At 46.9% G+C, this 12,928-nt stretch overlaps 1 protein-coding gene across 2 annotated transcripts in view; it reads left to right on the top strand.

Moving 5' to 3' along the window:
• Positions 1-12,928, top strand: part of ASCC3 (activating signal cointegrator 1 complex subunit 3) — a 1,202,160-nt gene that overhangs the window by 317,305 nt on the left and 871,927 nt on the right. The gene's annotated exons all lie outside the window — the stretch shown is intronic.

Below are 12,928 nucleotides of genomic sequence, written 5' to 3'. Positions count from 1 at the left end.
AAATCTGCATCACCCATGTTCACTGGTTAGCTAAGCAAAATAAGTACAAATTACATTATATTAAAATAAAATATGCATTGACATTATTACGTACTTCATGTTTTAAAATTGCAGAGAAATGTGCAGATTGTTTGTAAACTTCTTTGTTATAATGTGTACAAAAGGATACCTTCACATTAATGGTGAATAATTATTTGACTGTGATTTATGTATGTTTAAGACTATAATATTATTTCTCACGTCCTAGAGGATGCTGGGGACTCCAAAAGGACCACGGGGGATAGACGAGATCCGCAGGAGACAGGGGCACTTTAAGACTTTAAAAGGGGTGTGAACTGGCTCCTCCCTCTATTTCCCTCCTCCAGACTCCAGTTAGATTCTGTGCCCAGAGAGACTGGTGACACACTGAGGAGCTCTCCTGAGTTTCTCGGAAAAGACTTTGTTATGTTTATTATTTTCAGGGAGCACTGCTGGCAACATGCTCCCTGCTTCGTGGGACTGAGGGGAGAGAAGCAGACCTACTTCTGTGAGTTTAAATGCTCTGCTTCTTAGGCTACTGGACACCATTAGCCAGAGGGTCTGATCACTTGGTATAGCCTTGCTGCTCGTTCCCGGAGCCGCGCCGTCGTCCCCCTCACAGAGCCAGAAGAATGAAGCCGGGTGAGTAACCGAAGTACAGAAGACTTCAGTAAAGACGGCAGAAGACTTCAGTCTCAGATATACCGCGCAAGCTGTCGAGCTGCGCGCCATTGCTCCCACACACAAGCGGCACTACAATATTGCAGGGCGGGCGCCCTGGGCAGCAATAAAACCTCAATATTAAGCCTGGCATAAGAGGTATACAGTGCATAGGCACTGTTTACAGACCCCCGCCAGTATAAATAGCTAGAAAATAGCGGGGCTGCAGCGTGCCAGTAAGGAAGCATGGCTTTGCCCTCACAGCTCGAACCAGCGCCATTTTCTCCTCATAAACGCTGGCCCTGCCAAAGACACTGCTGAACAAGATCACAGTGAAAAAAAGGGGGGGGCACAGTGGTTTAGTGCAATACATGTTAAAAAAGCACAATATTTAATGAGCAAATGAGCTGGAGAGCGTTTTTCTGTGTTTCCCTGACACAAAATAGTCAGTGTAATGTCGGTGGGTGGGTGGGTTGGTACATGTGTGTCGGCATGTAGGAGGCTGAGTACTCTGCCACAAATGGCTATGGGAATGTCTTGGTCGGCACCACCGACTCCTGATGGTACTTGGTTCATGTAAATGTGTGTCAACATGTCAGTAAATGTATGTTTTCTCCAAAAAGAGAAAACTATATGGGAGACACAGACGTGTGTGGGTGATACTGTCGGCACCAACAAATCTGACTGGGTAAAAACATTGACATGGTAATGTGATGCATTTCATTACCTGTATGTATATATGTATATATATATATATGTATGTATGTGTATATATATATATATATATATATATATATAGACAGATAATCCCGGCACTCTTCTGTAGAGATGATGTCACTGCGGTGCCCTCCCAGAGGAATTACCTCATGTACATGAAGAAGAAATAAAGGTGGCACTCACGCAGATTTTTGCAAAGGTAAAACGGTCAGTTTTAATTTACCGACATGTTTCGGGGACTCGCCCCGTCCTCAGGCCCTGAGGACGGGGCGAGTCCCCGAAACATGTCGGTAAATTGAAACTGACCGTTTTACCTTTGCAAAAATCTGCGTGAGTGCCACCTTTATTTCTTCTACATATATATATATATATATATATATATATATATATATATATTGTAACACTGTAAGGGTACAACGTGCCGTTTCCTGGGGTAAATGGCAGCACGCAGCAGCTGAGGAACCACACAAGTCCAGTTTCTGGTACAACTGGCCCCAGCCAGTTTTATTATACAGAAAATAAAACAAACACCAAAAGAAAATACCTTGCCTGTCCGGCACTAACTAAACACAAGATGTTCCTAACTATCACTAAACAAAAATACAGAGTTCTCCAGTAAACACTGTATAGCTCACTTGTATTAGGAAGCGTGTTTCTCTCACAGAGATCCTCCAGTCTTCCCAGGCAGTCTGCACACATTAATCAAGCTAGAAGCCCTATAAGGCTCCTGCACAGCTGAAAGCCCTGATTAGCCCTCTGTGAGGCCAAAGATCCAAACTGGGCCCAATGTCTGGAACTCGCCTTATCGCTCTCTCTCAGGGCCCTTATCCAGCTTTTCCAGCAAACTGAAAAGGTTCTAACAAAACAAAAGCATTTTCCTAGAAGTTTTCATTTTCTAAAACATGTAAGACAAGAACCTGGGACAAACATACCTGCCCTCAAACACTATCCCAGTGTTCTTGTCACATATCCCCCTCCCCTGTTTCGACCTAGGGGCCGGAACACTTGTAGCCCCCAAACAGAAGATGCGGGACAATGCATCTGTGTTGGCCAATTGTGTACCCGGTTATGTTCGACAGTAAACTTAAAATCCTGCAACGCTAGAAACCATCTAGTTACACGAGCATTCTTGCCTCTATTTACATACATCCATTTTAAAGGGGCATGATCTGTCACTAGTCTGAATTGTCTACCCAAGAGGTAATATCTCAAGGTATCTAGTGCCCACTTAATGGCCAAAGCCTCCTTTTCCACAATGGCATACCTTTTTTCATGCTCATTGAGTTTCCTACTCAAATAAATGATAGGGTGTTCGTCCCCATCTCTGGTTTGGGACAGCACAGCGCCTATCCCTACCTCTGAGGCATCTGTCTGTACCACAAATTCTTTTGAAAAATCTGGTGTTATCAATACCGGTTGTGAACACAAAGCCACTTTTAACGCTTGGAACGCTTTTTCTGCATCAGAGTTCCATTTCACCATATTTGACTGCTTCCCTTTTGGTAAGGTCTGACAACGGCACCGCTGTGGTCGCAAAATTGGGAATAAACAGTCTATAAGTACCCAGTTATTCCCAAAAAAGCCCTTACCTGTTTTTTATTCACTGGACGAGGCCAGTTCTGAATAGCATCAATTTTATTCAATTGGGGCCTAATTAGACCTCTGCGTATGGTGAAGCCCAAGTATTTGACCTCCTCCATTGCGAGGCAGCACTTCTTTGGGTTAGCAGTTAACCCTGCCTCTCTGATTGAGTCCAGTACTGCTTGTACTTTAACCAAATGGGACCACCAGTCTGTACTGTGAATTACCACATCATCCAAATAGGCAGCTGCATATTTTCTATGGGGCCTCAAAATTTTATCCATCGCCTGTTGAAAGGTTGCTGGAGCCCCATGCAATCCGAAGAGTAACATCTTATACTGGTACAGCCCCTCCGGAACCGAAAAGGCTGTTTTTTCTTTTGCGCTATCAGATAAAGGTATTTGCCAGTAACCTTTGGTCAGGTCCAACGTGGTGAGAAACCTGGCTGTTCCCAGCCTTTCTATAAGCTTATCCACACGGGGCATGGAGTACGCGTCAAACTTGGACACCTCATTTAACTTACGAAAGTCATTACAGAAGCGTATGCTACCGTCGGGCTTCGGGATGAGAACTATAGGACTGGACCACTCACTGTTAGAACTTGGAGTCAGAGAGGAATCTAACATGGTTTTAACTTCTTCAGAAACAGCTTCTCGCTGAGCTTCAGGAATCCTATATGGCTTTAAATGAACCCTGACCCCTGGTTCTGTGACAATGTCATGTTTTATTATGGTCGTTCGGCCAGGCAGCTCTGAAAATATCTCCCTATTTTGGATGAGAAATTCTTTAACCTGATTGTTCTGATCAGCTGATAATGTCTCTGACACCTTTACTGTGGGAAGCAACCGAGGTGAAGACACCGAAGGGCAAGGCTCCGCTGACAGAGACAACCTATCTTTCCAGGGTTTGATTAAGTAAACATGGTAGATTTGTTCGGGTTTTCTCTTTCCCGGCTGGTATACTTTGTAATTAACCTCATTCACTTTTTCCCTAATCTCAAATGGACCCTGCCATTTAGCTAGGAATTTGCTTTCCACAGTGGGTACCAAAACAAGGACTCTATCTCCAGGAGCAAATTCCCGTATCTTGGCACTCCGGTTATATACCCTCTGTTGAGCACTTTGGGCCTGTTCCATGTGCTCTCTAACAATAGGTACCACTGCCGCAATCCTATCCTGCATTTGTGTTACATGTTCAATAACACTTCTATAAGGAGTGGGCTGTCCTTCCCACGTCTCTTTGGCAATGTCCAACAGCCCTCTGGGGTGTCTACCATACAACAAATCAAATGGAGAAAACCCCGTAGAGGGCTGAGGAACTTCTCTGATGACCATTAACAAGTAGGGCAACGAGCAATCCCAGATTTTCCCATTTCTCTCAACAACCTTTTTTAACATACTTTTTAATGTTTTATTAAACCTTTCCACCAACCCGTCAGTTTGGGGATGGTAGATGGACGTCCTGAGGTGAGTGACCTTAAATAATTTGCACAATTCTTTCATGATCCTTGACATAAATGGAGTACCTTGGTCAGTCAAAATTTCTTTTGGTATTCCCACTCTACTAAAAACCTGAACCAGCTCCCTAGCTATCGCCTTGGTTGTAATAGTGTGTAAAGGGACAGCCTCAGGATATCGAGTGGCATAGTCCATAATTACCAGGATATACTGATGGCCCCGAGCAGACTTTAACAAGGGCCCCACGAGATCCATGGCTATTCTGTCAAACGGGACCTCTATAATAGGCATGGGAACCAGTGGGCTCCTGAAATGGGGTCTAGGGGCATGATACTGGCATTCAGGACAGGAAGAACAATATTCAGACACTTCTTTATATATCCCTGGCCAAAAGAACCTTTGAACCTTTGTAAAACTCAGTGGTTTTTTCTGCCCCTAAATGTCCTGCGGTAACGTGACTATGAGCTAAATCTAGTGCCGTTCTCCGATAAGGCTGGGGAACTACCAGCTGTTCCACCACATCCTCACCCCTTTTGACAATGTGGTACAAGAGCTCATTACAGATGGCCATGTGGGGATACGTAACCCTGTCACCTGGTGCCACAGGTTCTCCATTAACAACCTTAACATTCTCTCTAGCCTTTATTAAGGTAGGATCCTTTAACTGTTCAGACGCAAACAGATCCTTCTTTACCTCCAGGTCAGGCACGCTTTCAATTCTAACTACTATGTCTCTGTTCCCAGCAAGAGGGTCCTCACTGGACTCCCCATCTGTCACTTCACCAGCCAAACTAGCAAAAGGCAAAGGGTCAGTAAGTTCCGAAGACACACGTACATCCATAAAATCACCGGTATTATCAACTGGCTCTGTTGATAACCGTGATTCCCACAGTTTCCAAAAATGAGGAAAATCCCTCCCTATTATGGCCTCATGCACCAAGGTGGGGACCAGTCCTACTTTAACAAGTGCTGACCCACAACAAGTTTCTATATTCACTTCAGCAGTGACATAATGTTGGGTATCCCCATGTATGCAAGTTACCCCAATAGGTATTTGCTGGACCTTTAAGGGGTTCACTAACCCAGCTTTCACGAGGGTAACTAAACTTCCTGAATCTAGCAAGGCCTCTACCCGGTTACCCTCTAAGAACACATCACACATTTGTTTTTTCAGCTCAGGTGAAGGTACCACAGTACAGGCTAACCTAGCAAAGAAAGACATTCTGCGACATACAAAGGCAGCATCACATTGCATGGGTTCTTGCGTGACTGGGCAATTGGCAATAACATGACCTGGCATACCACACCTAAAACATTTAACCACACAATTATCAACTCGTTTGGGCAGCATAGACCGTTCTAGCCCCATTGGCCTGTCTCCAGGGCCAGTGTTTACAGTCTCTCCAGCCTTGCGTTCTCTTAACCGTCCAGCAACGTTTTCCCACGGAAGAGTCTTACCAGTCTTTACTGAAGGGCGCTGTCGAGGATCTAGGGGTTGCTGGGTGGTCATCAGTAGTTCCTCTGCTGCCAAATACCTCTCTACCATGTCCACTAATTGGTCAGCAGTACCCGGGTTTCCATGGCTCACCCACTTGCGCAGTACCATGTGCAAAGTTCTTAAGTAGCGGTTCATGACGACTCTTTCAACCATCTGGGGACCAGTTAAGGTCTCTGGCTGTAACCATTTTTTTGTTAGCTGAATAAGGTCGTGCATCTGGGAGCGAGGAGGCTTCTCCATGGTGTACACCCAACGGTGCACCCGTTGTGCTTGTACTGACAGCGTGACTCCCAGGCGGGTCAGGATCTCAGTCTTTAGTTTATCATAGTCCCAAGCCTTAGCAGGGCTTAAATCAAAGTACGCTTTTTGGGGCTCACCTGACAGACCGGCCAGTTCTCACGCTCGGCAGTCCTTTCAAACGTGGTCAGGTAGGCCTCCACATCATCAGCCTCTGTCATTTTCTGCAGGAAGTGACTGGCCCGTATAGAACTAGAGCTGGTCGGAGCACTGACTGCCATATCTCCAATCCGGGCTGCAAGGCTCTGCACCACTTCTGTTAAGGCCTCTCGCTGTAGTCTCCAATTTTCCTCCATTGCCACCTGCTGCTGTCTGTTGGCCTCCTGCTGAGCCGCTGTAGCTTGCAGCAAGGCTTTGAGCAGTTTCTCCATGTCAACAGACTTTTCAGGCGGCTTTGTAGCTGCTTTCACCCAGGACATATATCAAATCCTCAGGGCGAGTTTCAGTAACTTCACACTGGGCTGTATCTGCATAAACCACCATTTTCTGCAGGCCTCACAAAGCTGCTGCTTTCACTTATGCACAGAACGGAGTGCTCGCATTCTCCACCAAGTTGTAACACTGTAAGGGTACAAGGTGCCGTTTCCTGGGGTAAATGGCAGCACGCAGCAGCTGAGGAACCACACAAGTCCAGTTTCTGGTACAACTGGCCCCAGCCAGTTTTGTTATACAGAAAATAAAACAAACACCAAAAGAAAATACCTTGCCTGTCCGGCACTAACTAAACACAAGATGTTCCTAACTATCACTAAACAAAAATACAGAGTTCCCCAGTAAACACTGTATAGCTCACTTGTATCAGGAAGCGTTTTTCTCTCACAGAGATCCTCCAGTCTTCCCAGGCAGTCTGCACACATTAATCAAGCTAGAAGCCCTATAAGGCTCTTGCACAGCTGAAAGCCCTGATTAGCCCTCTGTGAGGCCAAAGATCCAAACTGGGCCCAATGTCTGGAACTCGCCTTATCTCTCTCTCAGGGCCCTTATCCAGCTTTTCCGGCAAACTGAAAAGGTTCTAACAAAACAAAAGCATTTTCCTAGAAGTTTTCATTTTCTAAAACATGTAAGACAAGAACCTGGGACAAACATACCTGCCCTCAAACACTATCCCAGGGTTCTTGTCACAATATATATATATATATATATATATATATATATATGTGTATGTATGTATGTATGTATGTATGGTACGTTTGCATAGATCTGTGGCTAGATCACAGACGTAGTAAGGGTAATACTAATAATAATATTTCTCTATCGTCCTAAGTGGATGCTGGGGTTCCTGAAAGGACCATGGGGAATAGCGGCTCCGCAGGAGACAGGGCACAAAAGTAAAGCTTTTACAGGTCAGGTGGTGTGTACTGGCTCCTCCCCCTATGACCCTCCTCCAGACTCCAGTTAGATTTTTGTGCCCGGCCGAGAAGGGTGCAATTCTAGGTGGCTCTCATAAAGAGCTGCTTAGAGAGTTTAGCTTAGGTTTTTTATTTTACAGTGATTCCTGCTGGCAACAGGATCACTGCAACGAGGGACAGAGGGGAGAAGAAGTGAACTCACCTGCGTGCAGGATGGATTGGCTTCTTGGCTACTGGACATGAAGCTCCAGAGGGACGATCACAGGTACAGCCTGGATGGTCACCGGAGCCACGCCGCCGGCCCCCTCACAGATGCTGAAGCAAGAAGAGGTCCAGAATCGGCGGCTGAAGACTCCTGCAGTCTTCTTAAGGTAGCGCACAGCACTGCAGCTGTGCGCCATTTTCCTCTCAGCACACTTCACACGGCAGTCACTGAGGGTGCAGGGCGCTGGGGGGGGGGGGCGCCCTGGGAGGCAAATGAAAACCTTTAAAAAGGCTAAAAATACCTCACATATAGCCCCAGAGGCTATATGGAGATATTTACCCCTGCCTAAATGTACTAAATAGCGGGAGACGAGCCCGCCGGAAAAGGGGCGGGGCCTATCTCCTCAGCACACGGCGCCATTTTCTGTCACAGCTCCGCTGGTCAGGAAGGCTCCCAGGTCTCTCCCCTGCACTGCACTACAGAAACAGGGTATAACAGAGAGGGGGGGCAAAATAAATGGCAATATATTAATATAAAAGCAGCTATAAGGGAGCACTTAATCATAAGGCTATCCCTGTCATATATAGCGCTTTTTGGTGTGTGCTGGCAGACTCTCCCTCTGTCTCCCCAAAGGGCTAGTGGGTCCTGTCTTCGTATAGAGCATTCCCTGTGTGTCTGCTGTGTGTCGGTACGTGTGTGTCGACATGTATGAGGACGTTATTGGTGTGGAGGCGGAGCAATTGCCAAATATGAGGATGTCACCTTCTAGGGGGTCGACACCAGAATGGATGCCTTTATTTGTGGAATTACGGGATAGCGTCAACTCGCTTAAGCAGTCGTTTGCCGACATGAGGCGGCCGGACACTCAATTAGTGCCTGTCCAGGCGCCTCAAACACCGTCAGGGGCTGTAAAACGCCCCTTGCCTCAGTCGGTCGACACAGACCCAGACACAGGCACTGATTCCGGTGGTGAAGGTGACGAATCAACCGTATTTTCCAGTAGGGCCACACGTTATATGATTTTGGCAATAAAGGAGATGTTACATTTAGCTGATACTACAGGTACCACTAAACAGGGTATTATGTGGGGTGTAAAAAAAAAACTACCAGTAGTTTTTACCGAATCAGAAGAATTAAATGACGTGTGTGATGAAGCGTGGGGTGCCCCGATAAAAAACTGCTAATTTCAAAGAAGTTATTGGCTTTATACCCTTTCCCGCCAGAGGTTAGGGAGCGCTGGGAAACACCTCCTAGGGTGGACAAAGCGCTAACACGCTCATCAAAACAAGTGGCGTTACCCTCTCCTGAGACGGCCGCACTTAAAGATCCATCAGATAGGAGGATGGAAAATATCCAAAAAGGTATATACACACATGCAGGTGTTATACTACGACCAGCTATTGCGACTGCCTGGATGTGCAGGGCTGGGGTAGTTTGGTCAGAGTCCCTGATCGAAAATATTGATACCCTGGACAGGGACAATATTTTACTGTCGTTAGAACAAATAAAGGATGCATTTCTTTATATGCGTGATGCACAGAGAGATATCTGCACACTGGCATCACGGGTAAGTGCTATGTCCATTTCGGCCAGAAGAGCTTTATGGACACGACAGTGGACAGGCGATGCGTAGAGGAGTTATTTGGGGTCGGTCTATCGGATTTGGTGGCCACGGCTACGGCCGGGAAATCCACCTTTCTACCTCAAGTCACTCCCCAACTGAAAAAGGCACAGACTTTTCAACGCAGCCCTTTCGTTCCTTTAAAAATAAGAGAGCAAAGGGCTATTCATATCTGCCACGAGGCAGAGGACGAGGGAAGAGACAGCAACAGGCAGCTCCTTCCCAGGAACAGAAGCCCTCCCCGGCTTCTACAAAAGCCTCAGCATGACGCTGGGGCTTCGCAAGCGGACTCGGGGGCGGTAGGCGGTCGTCTCAAGAATTACAGCGCGCAGTGGGCTCACTCGCAGGTAAATCCCTGGATCCTGCAGATAATATCTCAGGGGTGCAGGTTGAAATTAGAGACAGAGCCACCTCGCCGTTTCCTGAAGTCTGCTTTACCAACGTCCCCCTCAGAAAGGGAGACGGTTTTGGAAGCCATTCACAAGCTGTATTCTCAGCAGGTGATAGTCAAGGTACCTCTTCTACAACAAGGGAAGGGGTATTATTCCACTCTTTTTGTGGTACCGAAGCCGGATGGCTCGGTAAGGCCTATTCTAAATCTGAAGTCCTTGAACCTGTACATAAAGAAGTCCAAGTTCAAGATGGAGTCACTCAGAGCAGTGATAGCGAACCTGGAAGAAGGGGACTTTATGGTATCCTTGGACATCAAGGATGCGTATCTCCACGTTCCAATTACCCCTCACACCAGGGGTACCTCAGGTTCGTTGTACAAAACTGTCACTATCAGTTTCAGACGCTGCCGTTTGGTTTGTCCACGGCACCTCGGGTCTTTACAAAGGTAATGGCCGAGATAATATTTCTTCTTCGAAGAAAAGGCGTATTAATTATCCCATACTTGGACGATCTCCTAATAAGGGCAAGGTCCAGAGAACAGCTAGAGATGGGTTTAGCACTATCTCAAGAGGTGCTAAAGCAGCACGGATGGATTCTGAATATTCCAAAATCCCAATTAATGCCGACAACTCGTCTGCTGTTCCTGGGGATGATTCTGGACACAGTTCAGAAAAAGGTTTTTCTTCCCGAAGAAAAAGCCAAGGAGTTATCTGACCTGGTCAGGAACCTCCTAAAACCAGGAAAGGTGTCTGTACATCAATGCACAAGAGTCCTGGGAAAAAATGGTAGCTTCTTACGAAGCAATCCCTTTCGGCAGATTCCATGCAAAGGGATCTGTTGGACAAATGGTCAGGGTCGCATCTTCAGATGCACCTGCGGATAACCCTGTCGCCGAGGACAAGGGTATCCCTTCTGTGGTGGTTGCAGGAGGCTCATCTATTGGAGGGCCGCAGATTCGGCATGCAGGATTGGATCCTGGTGACCACGGAGGCCAGCCTGAGAGGCTGGGGAGCAGTCACACAGGGAAGAAATTTCCAGGGAGTGTGGTCGAGCCTGAAAAAGTCTCTTCACATAAGCATTCTGGAACTAAGAGCAATCTACAATGCTCTAAGCCAGGCGGAACCTCTGCTTCAAGGAAGACCGGTGTTGATCCAGTCGGACAACATCACGGCAGTCGCCCATGTAAACAGACAGGGCGGCACAAGAAGCAGGAGGGCAATGGCAGAAGCTGCCAGGATCCTTCGCTGGGCGGAGAATCACGTGATAGCACTGTCAGCAGTATTCATCCCGGGCGTGGACAACTGGGAAGCAGACTTCCTCAGCAGACACGACCTTCACCCGGGAGAGTGGGGACTTCATCCAGAAGTTTTCCACATGCTATTAAACCGTTGGGTAAAACCAATGGTGGACATGATGGCGTCTCGCCTCAACAAAACACTGGACAGGTATTGCGCCAGGTCAAGAGATCCGCAGGCAATAGCTGTGGACGCGCTGGTAACACCTTGGGTGTACCAGTCGGTATATGTGTTTCCTCCTCTGCCTCTCATACCAAAGGTATTGAGGATTATACGGCAAAGAGGAGTAAGACTAGTGGCTCCGGATTGGCCAAGAAGGACTTGGTACCCGGAACTTCAAGAGATGGTCACGGACGATCCGTGGCCTCTACTTCTGAGAAGGGACCTGCTTCAGCAGGGTACTTGTCTTTTTCAAGAATTACCGCGGCTGCGTTTGACGGCATGGCGTTGAATGCCAGATCCTAAAAGGAAAAGGCATTCCAGAAGAAGTCATTCCTACCTTGATAAAGGCAAGGAAGGAAGTCACCGCGAAGCATTATCGCCGTATTTGGCGAAAATATGTTGCGTGGTGCGAGCAGCGGAGTGCTCCGATGGAGGAATTTCAACTGGGTCGTTTTTCTTACATTTCCTGCAATCAGGATTGTCTATGGGTCTCAAATTGGGATCTATTAAGGTTCAAATTTCGGCCCTATCAATATTCTTCCAAAAAGAATTGGCCTCAGTCCCTGAGGTCCAGATTTTTATCAAAGGAGTACTGCATATACAGCCTCCTGTGGTGCCTAAGGTGGCACCGTGGGATCTAAATGTAGTTTTAGATTTCCTCAAAACCAATTGGTTTGAACCACTAAAGAATGTGGATTTGAAATATCTCACATGGAAAGTGACTATGTTACTGGCCCTGGCTTCGGCCGGGAGAGTATCTGAACTGGCGGCTTTGTTTTATAAAAGCCCTTATTTAATTTTCCATTCGACATAGGGCAGAGCTGCGGACGCGTCCGCATTTTCTCCCTAAGGTGGTATCAGCGTTTCACCTGAACCAGCCTATTGTAGTGCCTGCGGCTACAGACGACTTGAAGGACTCCAAGTTGTTGGACGTTGTCAGAGCCTTAAAAATATACATTTAAAGGACGGCTGGAGTCAGAAAATCTGACTCGCTGTTTATACTGTATGCACCCAACAAGTTGGGTGCACCTGCTTCTAAGCAGTCGATTGCTCGTTGGATTTGTAACAAAATTCAACTTGTACATTCTGTGGCAGGCCTGCCACAGCCTAAATCTGTTAAGGCCCATTCCGCAAGGAAGGTGGGCTCATCTTGGGCGGCTGCCCGAGGGGTCTCGGCATTACAACTCTGCCGAGCAGCTACGTGGTCAGGGGAGAACACGTTTGTAAATTTTTACAAATTTGATACCCTGGCAAAGGAGGACCTGGAGTTCTCTCATTCGGTGCTGCAGAGTCATCCGCACTCTCCCGCCCGTTTGGGAGCTTTGGTATAATCCCCATGGTCCTTTCAGGAACCCCAGCATCCACTTAGGACGATAGAGAAAATAAGAATTTACTTACCGATAATTCTATTTCTCGGAGTCCGTAGTGGATGCTGGGCGCCCATCCCAAGTGCGGATTATCTGCAATACTTGTACATAGTTATTGTTAACTAATTCGGGTTATTGTTTAGGAAGCCATCTTTCAGAGGCTCCTCTGTTATCATACTGTTAACTGGGTTTAGATCACAAGTTGTACGGTGTGATTGGTGTGGCTGGTATGAGTCTTACCCGGGATTCAAAATCCTCCCTTATTGTGTACGCTCGTCCGGGCACAGTACCTAACTGGAGTCTGGAGG

This window comes from Pseudophryne corroboree, chromosome 4 (genome assembly GCF_028390025.1).
Source record: "Pseudophryne corroboree isolate aPseCor3 chromosome 4, aPseCor3.hap2, whole genome shotgun sequence".
Classification (NCBI taxonomy): Eukaryota; Metazoa; Chordata; class Amphibia; order Anura; family Myobatrachidae; genus Pseudophryne; species Pseudophryne corroboree.
The sequence above is the reverse complement of the archived record's forward strand: the minus strand, read 5'-3'. Positions and strand labels throughout refer to the sequence as shown.